This window comes from Erpetoichthys calabaricus, chromosome 8 (assembly GCF_900747795.2).
Source record: "Erpetoichthys calabaricus chromosome 8, fErpCal1.3, whole genome shotgun sequence".
Taxonomy (NCBI): Eukaryota; Metazoa; Chordata; class Cladistia; order Polypteriformes; family Polypteridae; genus Erpetoichthys; species Erpetoichthys calabaricus.
The window spans coordinates 190,868,623-190,885,704 of NC_041401.2; positions in this window are offsets into that span (position 1 = coordinate 190,868,623).

Genomic DNA, 17,082 nt, shown 5'->3' on the forward strand with positions numbered 1-17,082 from the left:
ATCACACAAAGCTCTCTTTGATAGTCATCACTCTGAAAGGTAATTATTAAAACAAAGACTGATGTTTGCAAAGCTGGGTTTTTGGTTCCTCGGTGACTACGTGCCAGTATTAATAGCTGTGAAAATGTATTCCACCAAAGGGATTTCTTTTTAAATGAGAAGCACGCCTGCAGGACCGGCGCTATTAGCTTAGCTACACTCCAGCATTAGCGGCGCGTGCACTTAAAGGAAAGTTTCTTTAGAAGGTTTTGAAAAAGTTTACCATTACCAGTAAAGTGCTGGTTTATCCGTATATTTAAGAACTTTACGGTAAACACACACACACACGTAAATTAAACGGTAAAAGCAATTAAAAAATTACACGATAACCACAACAGATAGAATCTGATGCAATACAATGAAGGCTTATGGGTAGTTTGAACAACTCACAATGCAACGCCCGGCCATTAGTCTAGTTGATACCAAGGTCAAATGAATGTGGACGGCTGGCACCTTTGATGAACAGCGCGGCATAATGAGATTTTTTGTGGCAGAGGGTGAGAAATCTTCACTGAAGGATGTTGGCTCAGCACAGAATTGAAAATGGCACCACTCAAGGAATGGTGTCACCTGTGCACACACTGGGGACAGTTTAAGGGCTCCGGTGGCAGTAATTTTCCACCTAGGAGTTTACCAACTCTAGGAGTTGGTGCTCTGGTATAACGCTATCCTTTATTCTTCCTCTCTGATGTCACTTCTGTTGTCCGCTCACCTGGACCTGCCTCTTTCTCTCTCTCATAGCCGGAAAGGCCGCCATCTTTAGTAGTCAAAACCAGATTCCCACCTGAAAAGATGACTCCAAACACGTTTACCTGTGTTGTCTTTTTCGGGATTCTAATTATACTGGGCTTGCCCAACACTTCTAATTGTTCCTGCTTGTGTATTACAGTGGCGTAGTCAGCAGGATTTACGAAGCGTAGTGAAATGAGTGAGCAGCAAGACATTGCAACAATCATGCAGGCCATGGCCACAGAACTGCAGGCTCACAAGGTTCAGGTAGGAGAACAATGGACTCAGCTCACTGAGGCAGAGAATTACTGTCATCAGAGCACTTAAACTGCACGCTGAGCGCACATGTATGACAGTGGGTAAGAGTGTCTAAAGAGAGGAGAACAAGTGTAACTGAGAAAGCCCGATCGGCTCGACCATCAACATCACACACATCACGTAAAGCTCGCACAAGATGGATACCCAAACAGCTTACTGATCTGCACAAGCCCACATCCTTCAGGGAATTTTAGCAGGTTTCACTTTCTCTCTCTCTGCCAAACAAAAACTCACTACGGCACGTTTTTCAACAATGATGGCATCCTGAAGCGGAGCGCCCGTATTCATTTCACCTTGGCTTCTTCTGGAGTAATGGTAGAGTGCTGTACTGCGCTGTGCGCATTCACACTACCCAAAGCCACCATGAACACATTGTATTGCACCAGCTTCTGTCCATTATGGTTATTGTGTACTTTTCAAATCGCCTTTACTTGATTCACCCTCATGTATATATACAGTATATATGCATTTGGAATGACAATAACAATATCACACACACACACACACACATATATATATATACACATGTATATACAGTACTGTGGTGGGCTGGCTCCCTGCCCGGAGATTTGTTCGTGCCTTGTGCCCTGTGTTGGCTGGGATTGGCTCCAGCAGACCCCCGTGACCCTGTAGTTAGGATATAGCGGGTTGGATACTGACTGACTAATGACTGTATATACAGTATATACATATACATACATATATATAAATATATACATATATTATATATATATATATATATACACACACATATACATATACACATATACATATACGAGGGGGGACCCAAAAATAACCGGACTTTTGTTGTTGTTAGGTTATTTATTTATTTCCGGTTATTTATGGGTCCCCCCTCGTACACTACATACAATATATTGATACTAGACATTAAGCCCGTTACAATAACGGGCGCTAGAACAGTAGTGCATAAACATTAATAGGAACAGTCTATATTAAATGGCAAGGGACCTTGACCTCATTCTGTTTCTTGTCTTAATTTTTTTTTGTCAAAAATATTTTTGCAAGAAGCCTAAAGTAGGGCGGCACGGTGGCGCAGTGGGTAGCGCTGCTGCCTCGCAGTTGGGAGATCTGGGGACCTGGGTTCGATTCCCGGGTCCTCCCTGCGTGGAGTTTGCATGTTCTCCCCGTGTCTGCGTGGGTTTCCTCCGGGCGCTCCGGTTTCCTCCCACAGTCCAAAGACATGCAGGTTAGGTGGTTTGGCGATTCTAAATTGACCCTAGTGTGTGCTTGGTGTGTGGGTGTGTTTGTGTGTGTCCTGCGGTGGGTTGGCACCCTGCCCAGGATTGTTTCCTGCCTTGTGCCCTGTGTTGGCTGGGATTGGCTCCAGCAGACCCCCGTGACCCTGTGTTCGGATTCAGCGGGTTGGAAAATGGATGGATGGATGGAAGCCTAAAGTAAAATAATAATATAAATAAAATAGAAACATATATGACAATACAGTAAGTATAATTAATACTACCTTTATCCTCTCCTCTGTGGCTGTTGATTGATGTGTTGTGTCTGTTTGAAGATCTCCTATCCTGCCTCTCTTTATTTTAGCTTGCTGTGGCGTCTCTCCAGCAAGTACTGTGCAGTTCCCAAGCAAGTATTTTAATCTGTGCTGGCGTGCAGCTGATTATTGTATATGTGGCGTCTCCCCAGCAACGGAGTTTATGTGCACGAAAATAAATCAAAAAAAAAAAAAAAGTCATCCTATTGTAATATCATGAAAATTCGTATATTTAGGAAAACCCCTTCAACGACTGACACTTCTTATTCGCAAATCTGACATCCTCAGAGTGAACACTTGCACAACCACAAACACTAATGCCACCTCTTTGGGGAAGCTGGTCTCCGCATTTCAGTACCCGATTGGATTTTTCGTGCCTTATGTTTTAGGTGTTAGCTCATTTACCGAAATCCAATTGGATCGGCTGCACGATATTTTATAGGTCCCGCCCTCTCTGTCCTGTGTGACGCGTCAGGCGGCCTTTGAAGCATCTGCTAGAGGCCGGTGACTCTGCCACTCATTCTGCCCTTCGCTGTACTTCCACCTTGTCCGTAATATGCGTTTAATTTTCTGTCACAACAGTGGGCAATCAGCAGAGTCTCCCCAGGACCTGATGTAATGTGTGGCGTGCAGCTGATAATTGTGGCTCTGGTGTCTCTCCAGCAAGTACTGTGCAGTTCCCCAGCAAGTATTTTAATCTGTGCTGGCGTGCAGCTGATTATTGTATGTGTGGCGTCTCCCCAGGAATGGATTTTATGTGTGCGGCTGCGAGTACCCAATCAGCACTCTCCCCAGCAATGATGTCCTTTATTAAAGAGTGCCCTACGCATATGCACTTCACCAGAAGACACACACACACGGACACATGGACACACACAGGGGTTTTATTAAAGAGGATATAAATATATAATATAGTAATAAAATGGCAAATATCTGTGTGTGTGCCTGTGTCTTTGTTCAGTAGCTGTGTCTGTGTCTGTTATATGCCATTTTGTATGGGATTTGTAAAAGCAGGGCTAATGTGTATGATGTGTCATCTGTTGGAGCGTCATATATTTTCAAAACGTTTAATGAAAAACAATTGATCGATATATAGCTCCTTAGCATTTGCATTTATATGAGTCAGGATTTCTGCTCCATCAGGTTTTTATTTGTTAGAATTATTTGTTCCGGTCCATAACATCGAGCTAATGGAGAAAGGAGACAGTTTAGCAAAATTTGTGTATACAAAAAATCTTTAGTCTGTCTAGTTTAGTACAACCCCAATCAATAAAATAAAGAAGTTAACAGCAATAAAAATTAAATATGTAAATAAATTTTCACTTGACATTTCTAACAACTCGGGCACAATTTCTGCTCTATCAGACAATTCTGTCTTTAATAGAGATGGCATATTCTGCTGTCCTAATATAACAATAAGATGAAGATTCCCTTTTCCTACATTATATTTATTTCAGTTCTCTTCCTATTCTACTATTTACTTGTTTGGTAAACAAGCTTTTTTATAGGATAAATGAATTACAGTACTGCGGTGGGTTGGCACCCTGCCCGGGATTGTTTCCTGCCTTGTGCACTGTGTTGGCTGGGATTGGCTCCAGCAGCCCCCGTGACCCTGTGTTCGGATTCAGCGGGTTAGAAAATGGATGGATGGATGGATGAATTACAGTATCTTGCAGATATGCCAATAATTGCTATCTTTGTACCTTATAATACATTTCCCAAAATATAAAAATACATTTCTTAATATATTCTGAAATACAAGAAATAGTATGCTGTAAGACGCATTTCACAAGACACTGTTAAAATATATTTTTAAATATACAATGATAAGCGTTTATGTATCTATGTATCTGTATGCCCACACGGTGCATCACAAACATTTGTAGAAATAAAATGCATTGCATTTGTCATTTTAACTGATAGCATATCACATACTGCATAATATCTATAATACTCATGATACTCGCATATTTAAGTTTTGATGATAAATATGCATGTGTTTTTGAACATTTTGTACACTTGTCTTTTAGAGTTCTTTTCAAGAATTCTTTTAAATTATTTCATGTCTAATGTTCGTGTAGTACAAAACAGAAAAGCCACTAGAGGGCAACAAATTATTAATAAAGATACAGACTGGGGCTGAACAAAGGAAATGAAAATGAAGTACTGTATGTGAAAACAAACACTAGAGGGCAGCATTGGATCAAATAAATACACACTAAAACCTGCTTTTCTTTCCTTTTCTTTGCTTGAAGGGCCTCCTTATAAAATTGAAATAAATACAACAACAACACCACTCTGCACCAGGTACCATCAGTGGAGCATCTCGAGTCAGCAAGTCGCCAGCAAGGGCAGAATGTGCAGTAAGACTGAGGAGACAATGAGCCACACCAATGGCAGGCGTACAACGCTGACCTGATAAACTGGCACAATAAAAAACAACAACATTTATTTCTATGGCACATTTTCATACAAATGGTGTAGCTGAAAGTGCTTTACAAGATGAAGAAAGAAACATTAATATGAAACAAAAATAAAATTAGACAATACTAAGTAACAAAGAATAAAGTAACGTCAGACGGCCAGGAGGATGGAAATAAAACCAACTCCAGTCACCATAAAGTCACCAGGTATGTGCAAAGGTCATTCTGCAGCACACTAGGTGGATTAAGGCCTGATCTTCTGCTCACTTAACTATTCACAGTAACAGACATTTTAAGCAAGGGGGCCAAAACTTTTACATGCCTCTGTATGTCCATCTATCTGATTGTATGTGTATAGCATGTCGAAGCTACGACCTGAATCCTCTGATCAGTATTAAATATATATATTTTTTGTTCTTTATTTCGCCTTATACAATTTCTTGTATTAGGAATTTGTTAGTTTTCACATACCCCTTGGGGTCAGAGCGCAGGGTCAGCCATTGTACAGCGCCCCTGGAGCAATTACAGGTTAAGGGCCCAGCAGAGTAGGATCTTTTTTGGCAACCTTCTGGATACCAGCCCAGATCCTTAGCCTCCGCCTTTATTTCATTTCCAATGGTTTTGAATAAAATCTTTTTATTTAGAATTCCTTTTTTTAAATCTTGAAATGACCCTAAAATATAACTCGCAGGTATGCCGTACAGCACATGAAACAATGTATAGAGATTATTTAGAAGATCTGGAAGGGAGGCCTGGGAAGCAAGGCCACTGTAGCCAGGCTGTGTGGCTTTATGGTCCATGATGACTCGGATTCCCTGCCAGGCGCTCCGTAAGTCTCTGGTATCCAGAAAGTGGCAGGGTATCTTCTTGCCATACTCTTGCTTAGCTATTTGGATGACCCCATAGATATGTTTGCCTTCGCTTTCTTTTTGTTTTCCGCCTTACTGGTTTGCCATTGCTTAACACTTACAGTGCATCAGAAAGTATTCCCAGCACATCACTTTTTCCACATTTTGTTATGTTACAGCCTTATTCCAAAGTGGATTAAATTCATTTTTTTCCTCAGAATTCTACACACAACACCCCATAATGACAATGTGAAAAAAGGTTACTTGAGGTTTTTGCAAATTTATTAAAAATAAAACAATTGAGAAATCCCATTCCATAAGTATTCACAGCCTTTGCTCAATACTTTGTCGATGCACCTTTGGCAGCAATTCCAGCCTCAAGTCTTGTTGAATATGATGCCACAAGCTTGGCACACCTATCCTTGGCCAGTTTGGCCCATTCCTCTTTGCAGCACCTCTCAAGCTCCATCAGGTTGGATGGGAAGCGTCGGTGCACAGCCATTTTAAGATCTCTCCAGAGATGTTCAATCGGATTCAAGTCTGGGCTCTGGCTGGGCCACTCAAGAACATTCACAGAGTTGTCCTGAAGCCACTCCTTTGATATCTTGGCTGTGTGCTTAGGGTCGTTGTCCTGCTGAAAGATGAACCGTCGCCCCAGTCTGAGGTCAAGAGCGCTCTGGAGCAGGTTTTCATCCAGGATGTCTCTGTACATTGCTGCAGTCATCTTTCCCTTTATCCTGACTAGTCTCCCAGTTCCCCACAGCATGATGCTGCCACCACCATGCTTCACTGTAGGGATGGTATTGGCCTGGTGATGAGCGGTGCCTGGTTTCCTCCAAATGTGACACCTGGCATTCACACCAAAGAGTTCAATCTTTGTCTCATCAGACCAGAGAATTTTCTTTCTCATGGTCTGAGAGTCCTTCAGGTGCCTTTTGGTGAACTCCAGGCGGGCTGCCATGTGCCTTTTACTAAGGAGTGGCTTCCGTCTGGCCACTCTACCATACAGGCCTGATTGGTGGATTGCTGCAGAGATGGTTGTCCTTCTGGAAGGTTCTCCTCTCTCAACAGAAGACCTCTGGAGCTCTGACAGAGTGACCATCGGGTTCTTGGTCACCTCCCTGACTAAGGCCTTTCTCCCCAGATCACTCAGTTTAGATGGCTGGCCAGCTCGAGGAAGAGTCCTGGTGGTTTCGAACTTCTTCCACTTACGGATGGTGGAGGCCACTGTGCTCTTTGGGACCTTCAAAGCAGCAGAAATATTTCTGTAACCTTCCTCAGATTTGTGCCTCGAGACAATCCTGTCTCTGAGGTCTACAGACAATTCCTTTGACTTCATGCTTGGTTTGTGCTCTGACATGAACTGTGAACTGTGGGACCTTCTATAGACAGGTGTGTGCCTTTCCAAATCATGTCCAGTCAACTGAATTTATCACAGGTGGACTCCAATGAAGCTGCAGAAACATCTCAAGGATGATCAGGGGAAACAGGATGCACCTGAGCTCAATTTTGAGCTTCATGGCAAAGGCTGTGAATACTTATGTATGTGTGCTTTCTCAATTTTTATATTTTTAATAAATTTGCAAAAACCTCAAGTAAACTTTTTCATGTTGTCATTATGGGGTGTTGTGTGTAGAATTCTGAGGAAAAAAATGAATTTAATCCATTTTGGAATAAGGCTGTAACATAACAAAATGTGGAAAAAGTGATGTGCTGTGAATACTTTATGGATACACTGTACAATGAAGAAAGAGTTGTCATCTTATGGCTCTTTGATTGCAGTTGAGGAAAAAAAAAACTACCCATAATATTTGTTTTAAAAAATGCATCAAATTGGAATCCATCTTTACATTTCTGAAGATGTCATAAGTTCTTTCGGGAATTTCCATCCATCCATACAGCTGTTTGCTTATATCAAGTCAGCATGAACGGTGTTGCATAATATAGGAAAACGAGATTTTAGCTTTGGAGTTTTAGTAAACTAGGGGGCTTTGCCCTCTACTCGCTTCGCTCGCCCAAATCCCCCCCACCCCGGGGCCACTTCACATCTCTGCCACTTGTGTTGTGAAGTGGGGTGGGGGGGGGGGGCTGAACGCACGCTAAGGAGATGTGGTCTGATCAGCTGCTGTCTTTCTGCTTCTGCTGCAGAGCTGCGTGTTCTGCTTGTTGCGCTGTGCGTATGTCATTTAAAAACCTGTACAGCAGCTGTCCTTTTTGTCTCACTGCCTTGTCTCGCGGGATGTTAAAGTGTCTTCCGAGAAGATCACGTCTCGTCTCCTTCCAAGCCTTCCAAGATTTTTTTTTTATAATAGAGATTTCCAAACTTTTTTGAAAACATGATGGATTATTGAGCGTTGGTTGAGGGATGAAAATGACGAAAGTATCTTTTTTGAAAATGAATTCCACAACACCATAAAAAGTGTGCTGAAGGCGAAGGGGGTCTGAATATTTTCGGAATCCACTGAGGTCTCGCAGGTAACTTTTCCTTTCATTAATGCAGCACCTGAGGGTCCAAATTGAAACAAACGAGGTTAAGGGAGAAGAAATAAATAGAAAAATAGCAAACTTGGGGTGGGAAAAATGACAAAAAAATGTCATAAAAGACAGGACAAAGAGGAAATGCTAACTGGTCGTAGGTTTCAGTTTACATATCAGATGCCGTGTTTATCGAGATGGTTGGTGAAAGGTGAGACATGATATGACACAGCGATAGTAGATTTCGGAGGCTGATGGCTCATTCTCTTATCTATTGTCATCTGGTTTATTGTTAAAGAAAACCATAAAGTCACTGCTATGTCAGCAATCTGAAAAATTCACAAATTTGTCAAGTGAACTATTGTTCTGAATAAAACTGGAGTTATTCCTACTTTCATCAAAACTTGAATTCCTTCAGTCTGTGCAGCCCGGCATACATACATCCTCGCCAATCTCCATTTACACTCCAATTTTTTTCCATTTACACTCCAAAGTTTTGAGGAAAAAAAAATTGGGGGCGCCAATCCGGTCATCCCATTTAATTCAACAAAATTTAAACTAAAAGAAAAACACTTTGTGGCATTTTGGGGTTTTACCCTCGGGCTAACAAATAAACATATAAAGGTTCAGTCTTAGCTGTAGGATCAGGGCCTGTTTGCTTGGCAGCTCTGCCCGGCGGGTCGCTGTTGCCAAAAAGACGCCTCCTCCTTCTGGGCAGCTGGGGTTCTTATGGTTGGGGAACAGGAAGGGGCGGGGCTAAGTGTTGAGTACTGAGAAAAGCGCTATATAAATGTAATGAATTATTATTATTATTATTAAGTGCCCTCACTGGGAGGTTTCTCAGGTGCTGTGGGGAGAGAAGGAGAAGACGGTTAGCAACAATGAAGGTGGAACGTCTTCTCGTTTGTCCCAGGTCAACTTTTATTGGGAGTATCTGCAAAACGAAAAACCTTGCATCGTCATGTCTGACTGCCCACATGAAACAGCTCAACCCCCAGTGGATCGATTTACGTTGAAATTTGGTACGATTTAATCATTATGGAAATTTATTAGGAAAGTCAAACATTCATTTCCATATCTGAAATACAGCACATTGTACAAATTTTTGAACTAGAACGCTTCTGTTGAATAAGCATTATTGACTTGTGCCTTCGAGGGGGGCTTTTTTTTGGGGGGGGGGGGCATTTGAGCTTATCAGAAAAAAAACCACACATTAACAGTAGTACTAGAAACCACAGAGTCTTTATAAAGAATTGTTTTGGAATGCACCCAGAGAAATCAGAAACGTTGTATGAGAACTCAATGATTTATTGATTTACCTTTACAAATTTTCCTTGATTGAGGTTACTTCGACTTGTATAATTTGTGTTGTGAGGAGTAAAGAGATGGTACAAGATAAAGTGGTGGGATCCCTGTCCATCAGCAATGATGCTAAGTAAAGTTAACACAAAAAACAAAAGAGATGATCGACAAAACGTTCAGTGATCATCAACGATCGGTCTTGCTCCAACAGTCGTGGTCCTTAGACCGAACGCTGACTTCTGTTTGCGCCACTACAAATAAATCACACTATCTTTTGTAATGATGTGTTAATCACTTGTACCCGATTCTTATTTGAGGTATCTGAGGCAACCATCTCGTCTCCCAGTCCCTGAGGCTGATATCACCATGCTTTACTGTTGGAATGGTATGGAATGTACAGATGGTACGTGGTGACTGGTTTCCTCCAGTCTTGACTTTAATCTTGGTTTCATCAGACCAGAGAGTCATTTAGGTCCAGTTTTTGCAAACTCCATGAGGGCTTGCAAGTGTCTTTTACTGAGGAGAAGCTTCTGCCTTGCCTCTTTCCAAACAGCTCAGATTAGTGGAGTGCTGCTGTGATGGCTGTCCTTCTGGAAGTTTTTCCCAGCTCCACACAGGTTCTTTGCAGCTCAGCCAGAGCGGCCATTTTCCATGATTGCTCGGTTTGTCCTGGTGGTTAGCTCTAGGAAGGCTCTTGGTTCTTCTTTCATTTAAGAACTAGCCATGTGCACCCAGCTACGTTGCGCGTGTTAAAATTGTCTGTGAAGGGCTCCCTGTTTAAACGTGGCTGCCAGTCGTGAACTGGGCCCTTCGTCGCACAGCATTATGATTTTTTAAAGGGAAACAAAATTAGAAAACAAAACCCTTGGACATTGATTCGATAGGAACGGCCTACTCGGAATCACTGTCCGAATAGTAATTATGTGGTGGTGGAGAAGCATTTCTGCTTCTCTCCATTCACAGTCCGTCTCGTTTTCATGACGCTGTCGTTTCCTGTCACGATCTCTTCTCAACCTTTCTCCAATGGTTGCTTTGTGGCAATCCAAAGAGTAAGGAAGAAGCAATGCTTCTTTCTTGAACTCCAAAATGGATGGAAAATCACAGAAGTGTGCCCCACTTATATACTCTGACTGCCGACTCCAAGAAGTGGGTGAACATTCGATTTGGACGAGGTGCTGCCAACGACGGTCGATAGAAACACAAAAAACCACAGTCTCGACAACGAAGCAGGTGTCGACGCCAGATCTAAACACAAAGAGTGGTATCGACAGTGTTTGTAAAGAAAAGTAACAACCAAGGTGTTGTGTGTTCAGCCAGTACAAACAGCACGTAGTCTCCTTTAGTTCAATCCTCTCTAATCACCACACTCCAACCTCATCCAACGATCCTCCCCTTCACTTCCTCTCCTCCTCCATCACTACTGCCCTCTACTGAACACAGCAGGAACACCACACAAGGCAGTGAATTCGCGGGACAATCAAAGATCAAGATCCAAATCAAGATTATATATAAAGATTATGGAGGTCACTGAGCTGTTGGGAAACCTTCAGTGCTTAGTTATTGACTGTTGTCGCACCAAAGATCCTCTTGGTTATTGACTTTCTCAGCACCAAACAGCTAGGTCACTATTCAGGGAGTGGATGTAGAGGCAGTGCACTTCTACAAGTGCTTAGGGGTCCACATTAATGACGAGTCGGTCTGGTCTTGTAACACAGAGGAACGAGAGAAGAAAGGGCAGAGCAGACTCTTCTTCCTTATCTTCCTTAGGAGACCCTGTTTCTTTAACGCAGGTATTGAAATCCTTCACATCTTCTACAACTCACTTCAAGAGAGGCCCACCAATTCAACAGGCTTCTTAAAAGGGCAAGCTCAGTTATAGGACACACTCTGGACCCTCAAGAGGTAGTGGTAGAGCAGAGAATGAAGACAAAGCCGATGGCCATTATAAACAATGCTGCACCTCCTGTCACTGACAGAACTTTCAAACAATGAATTATCCAGTAGACGTGGGTCAGGAAATGCTATGGGGGCTCCTTCATTACAAACAGCAATATGCCTGCATAGCACCTCACTGCGATTGCACCTTGCTAATTCAGAGCTTTTCATTTTTCTTCCTTTGAGGTCATTCTGGTGTGTATGCTTACTTATCTATTAATGTTTTTATTTATTTAATGAGCTTCTGTAAAAAGCCAGATTTCAATCTGGGGACAAATAAAGTTCTATCTAACTCCACAGAAATTTTTGATAACTTTCCCCATATTAGTGTCTGAACACAGCTCAGTTCTTTTGACCTCATGACTTGGTTTCTGCTCAACTGTGGACATTCTGACCTTTGCTAGTGGCGTCCAATCAATTGAATTGACCTGACAGGTGGACTCCAGACAAGGTGTGCAAATATTTCAATGATGATTAATACAATGGGATTCCCCCTGACCCAAATTTCAAGTGTCATAGCAAGTAGTATTTTACTTGAGTCAATACTTTGGCTTTCACATTTGCAAGAATTCCTAAAATGCTGTTTTCGCTTTTGTTATTCTTGGGGTATGGAGTGTTGCTCGATGTGGAAACAAAATGAACAGAAATAATTTAAGCACAAGGCTACCACATAATAAAATGTGAAAAATGTGAAGGGGTCTCAATACTTTGTGAAGTCACTGAAGGTGCAGAAGGCAGACAGATGGGCTAAGCAGATTGGCAGCGTGCTGAAATGGACAGCAAGAGCTACTGCAGACTATTGGGAAAAGATGAGCCTAAAGGTGAAAGAGCAGACGGTAGACGCGCGAGTATGCGTGTGCTTTTTGGGTGAGTGTAATGTCAAGTGCATGTCTGATTTCTCTAGATGCTTTCCAAAGATAAGGCTCCCAAGACAGTTCTTATTAAAGGCCCTGTGGTTGCCTCAACTACTGGTAACGTGTGGTTTTCACTGATAAGGAAGTTCAATTGCCCCGATAAAAAGATCTTGTTGAAGTCAAAAGTCAATAAATGAGCTAAGCAGAGAGTGGGGCTTCCTGTTTTGAAACCTCATCATCATCTTCACATTAGGGGAAGCATTTCCAAAGATTTTGTGACTGGCAAGTGACTTTTTTCGATGCCCTTTTCAGGTGACATTTTGACATATATTACGTCTGTATTTTTTCCCCCCTACGTTCAAAGTAATTGCATATGCTGGGAAGAATGAAGAATGTGTGTAGTCAACAGGAACTTTCAAAGGGATTTATAAATGTTAAGGTCCGTAGCAGCCCCCTGTGATTTGTGGTCTAGTGCCATGTTTTTAGTTTGGTTTGAGACCGTAACTTGCAGTTTGGTTCTTATGAATATGCAGTGTGGTACTTAATTCATTTGAATGGTTAAGTCATTTACAGTATGTCATCAGAGGGGTGCATCGGTGTACCAGTTTGCAAAAAAAAAAATACATAAAGTGTAAAATGAAAAAGAAAAGTTACAGATAAAATGTTATGGATGTGGGCCTGAAAAAGAATATGAGGGGTAATAAAGCCAGTGAAGATGAAGTGGGCGACAGATGGCGGCCATTAGAGATAATAAGAATAGAGTTGTTTGTGTCATGAGAATGATTTATTATTTTTGTATTTAATTACTTTTGGGCAATTTATACAGTATATGTGTTTTATGTAATTCAGATTTGTATTTTTTCATGTGAAATTTTTAATTTTACTGTTTGTTTATAAATCCTGAATGGCTCATCTCCTGTTTAATCTTACTGACCTGCTACACCCTTAGTCTCCTTCATGATCACTGAGGTTCTCTGACCAGAAGCCATTGGTCTTGCCGAGTTCTAGACTTAAGCTTAGAGGGGACTGTGCTCTTACGGTAGCTGCCCCTAAGCTTTGGAGTAGTTGACCTTTTAAGATTAGGTCACCAGCAACTTTGGTCACCTTTAAATCCCACCTGAAAAACCCTATCTTTTTGCCTTAGCTTTTTAAAATTGTATGTGAGTATTTATTATTTATTTACTGTATACAGGATGAGTCAAAATTATGTTACCACTAATGGATTATTTTTCTTCTGCAGATAGATGTAACACCAAGGGTGACTGATTAACACTAGAGCAAAGAAGAGTAGTTGCTAGGTTGGAATTCATTGTATGGTAAAGGAGCACATGTATAGCAGGAAAGTCCGTGATATCAATGACCTGAAGGACAGAATACATTCTGTGGTGTCATCTATTCCCTGTGAAATGTGTGTCCGGGCTTTAAATGGTGCTGTTGCTCGTTGGTTTTTGTGTGTTGAACACGATGACGGACAGGGTGAGACATTCCTGTAAATCATCTTGCATATATGAAGTATGTTTTGTGAATAAATTGTTTCCGTTATTCAAATGTTAACATAATTTTGACTCACCCTGTATATACAGTATATAATATATATTATATACACATACACATACACACACACACACACACACACACACATATATATATATATATATATATATATGGTCTAGTGCCATATTTTCAGTTTAGTTTGAGAGTGTAACTTGCAGTTTGGTTCTTATGAATATGCAGTGTGGTATTTAATTCATTTGAATGGTTAAGTCATTTACAGTATGTCATCAGAGGGGTGCATCGGTGTACCAGTTTGCAAAAACAAAAATACATAAAGTGTAAAATGAAAAAGAAAAGTTACAGATAAAATGTTATGGATGGTTTTTGTTTTCATCTGATGTGGGCCTAAAAAAAGAATATGAGGGGTAATAAAGCCAGTGAAGATGAAATGGGCGACAGATGGCAGCCATTATAGATAATAAGAATAGAGATTAAAACCTCAGTCAGGTTGTTCTTGTCATGAGTATGATTTATTATTTTCACATTTAATTACTTTTGGACGACATATATGTGTTTTATGTAATTCAGATGTGTATTTTTTCATGAGAAATTTTATTGTTTGTTTTTTAAGTCCTGAATGGTTTATCTCCTGTTTAATCTTACTGACCTGTTACACCCTTAGTCTCCTTCACAAACACTGAGGTCCTCTGACCAGAAGCCATTGGTCATGTTGAGTTCGAGACATAAACTTAGAGGGGACTTTGCTCTTATGGTAGCTGCCCCTAAGCTTTGCAGTAGTCAGCCTTTTAGATTAGGTCAGCAGCAACTTTGCTCACCTTTAAATCGCACTTGAAAAACCCTATCTTTTTGCCTTAGCTTTTTAAAATTGTATATGAGTATTTATTATTTATTTACTATAGATATAAAGTATATATATATATATATATATATATATATATATATATATATATACTGTATATATAATATATTATATACACACATATATATTATATACATATACTCATACACACACACACACACACACACACACACACACACACACATATATATATATATATATATATATATATATATATATATATACAATAAATAATAAATACTTGCATACAATTTTAAATATTATATATATAGTCAAATAAAATGAGACACACTGCAAAAAGGTTTGGGGAAGCCACCCAGTATACTTGAAGACTGGGTTGAAAAATAAAGAGAAAGGCAACAGAATCTCTTTACAGACTTGAGTCCAGAACAGAACTGATGTGTGACAAACAAAATGGTGCTTTTAAAGGAAGTGGTGATGAGGAAGTGATGTCATTGGACCCAAAGCGGACTTTCCCATAGTTGGTCTGCTGAAGAAAGAGAGAAAGGGTCAGTACACTCTGCCTTTAGCTGTCTCCCACGTGCATGTGTATGACAATATATACAGGTGCTGGTCATAAAATTAGAATATCATGACAAAGTTGATTTATTTCAGTAATTCCATTCAAAAAGTGAAACTTGTATATTAGATTCATTCATTACACACAGACTGATGTATTTCAAATGTTTATTTCTTTTAATTTTGATGATTATAACTGACAACTAATGAAAGTCCCGCTGGCTTGTACGTCTGTAATATACCTTTAATTTTCTCTGGTGGTAATACAGGCGTGCGCGTCGGTAATATGCCTTTAATCTCCTCTGACAATAATACTGGCTTGTATGTGGCTGTAATATGCGTCACTGTATTGTGTACCTTTAATTTCCTCTCGCAGTAATACTGGTTTGCATTTCCGTAAAATGCCTCTAACTTTCTCTGACAGTAATATCGTGCGTCGCACCGTGCCCCGCGCATGCGCACTTCATCAGAAGACACCCACACACGGACACCTGGACGCACATAGGGATTTTATATATATAGATGATTGTTTATTATTGAGTATTGTGGAGTTGAGGATGCTTTGTGCTCATTATTATTATTAATAAAGTCATTGTGGACTTTCATCTGGTGTCTGACGTCTGGTCTGAGGGTTCAAGGGAGCGAGCGCGCCCTTATCTGTCACAATATACTGTATATAAACATATTGTGAAAGGCCTGGGTGCGTACAGCTGCCCTGACCTTGACACAGACTGGCACAGAGACACACACAAGTGCAAACAACACGCGATTTATTTCTTTTGTTGCTTTCCCAGAACTCGGTGCACAAATCACCACAAAAATGCAGCTCAGATCTTCTCTTTTTCTTCTTTCTCTCTCTTTCTTTCTCTCTTCTGCCACCTTTACTCCTCTCCCACAAGCTTTGTCCACCTTCCACTCGACTCTGGATCCTTGAACAGAGTGAGGCAGCATACTTTATAGTGTACCCGGAAGTGGTGGCTCAGAGGCTAAGGATCTGCACTGACAATCGGAAGGTTGCCGGTTCGAATCCCGTAAATGCCAAAAGGGACTCTGCTCTGTTGGGCCCTTAAGCAAGGCCCTTAACCTGCAATTGCTGAGTGCTTTGAGTAGTGAGAAAAGCGCTATAGAAATGCAAAGAATTATTATTATTAAGTACTCCAGGTTCTCTTTGATCCTCTTCTGGCAGCATTCCTTGGTGTAGTGGAAGTGCTGCAGTCCAGGGCTCCAGAATTGTCCAGGCGCCCCCTGGCGGTGGCCACGGTCCCCAGCAGGGAGCCTGTGGCCCCATTGCAATCCAGGGGGGTTGCGCTCTCTTGATCCAGGGGAGGTACAGTATTACCATGAATATGTCTTATCCCCCGGTCCTTCCATAACATGGGCATTCCGGACGGGCAAGGGCCCCAGCCATCTATACATATATACGAGGGCAATCCGAAAAGTAAGTTTCCTATATTTTTAGAAATGCAAACAACCATTTATTTTCTATAATATTTACATCATTTTAAAGGTTAAAGAATTATTTATTTTTCTACATAATCGCCATTTCGGTTGATGCATTTTTGTAGACGCTGTGGTAGTTTTAGAATGCCCATGTCATACCAGCTCTCCCGTTCATGTCCTTCAGGAAGCGTTGAACCTCATCTTTCACCTCTCTGTCGGAGCAGAATTGCCTTCCGGACAAATGTTCTTTCAACTTAGGGAACAGGTGGTAGTCACTGGGTGCCAAGTCCGGACTATAGGGTGGGTGGGTATTCTG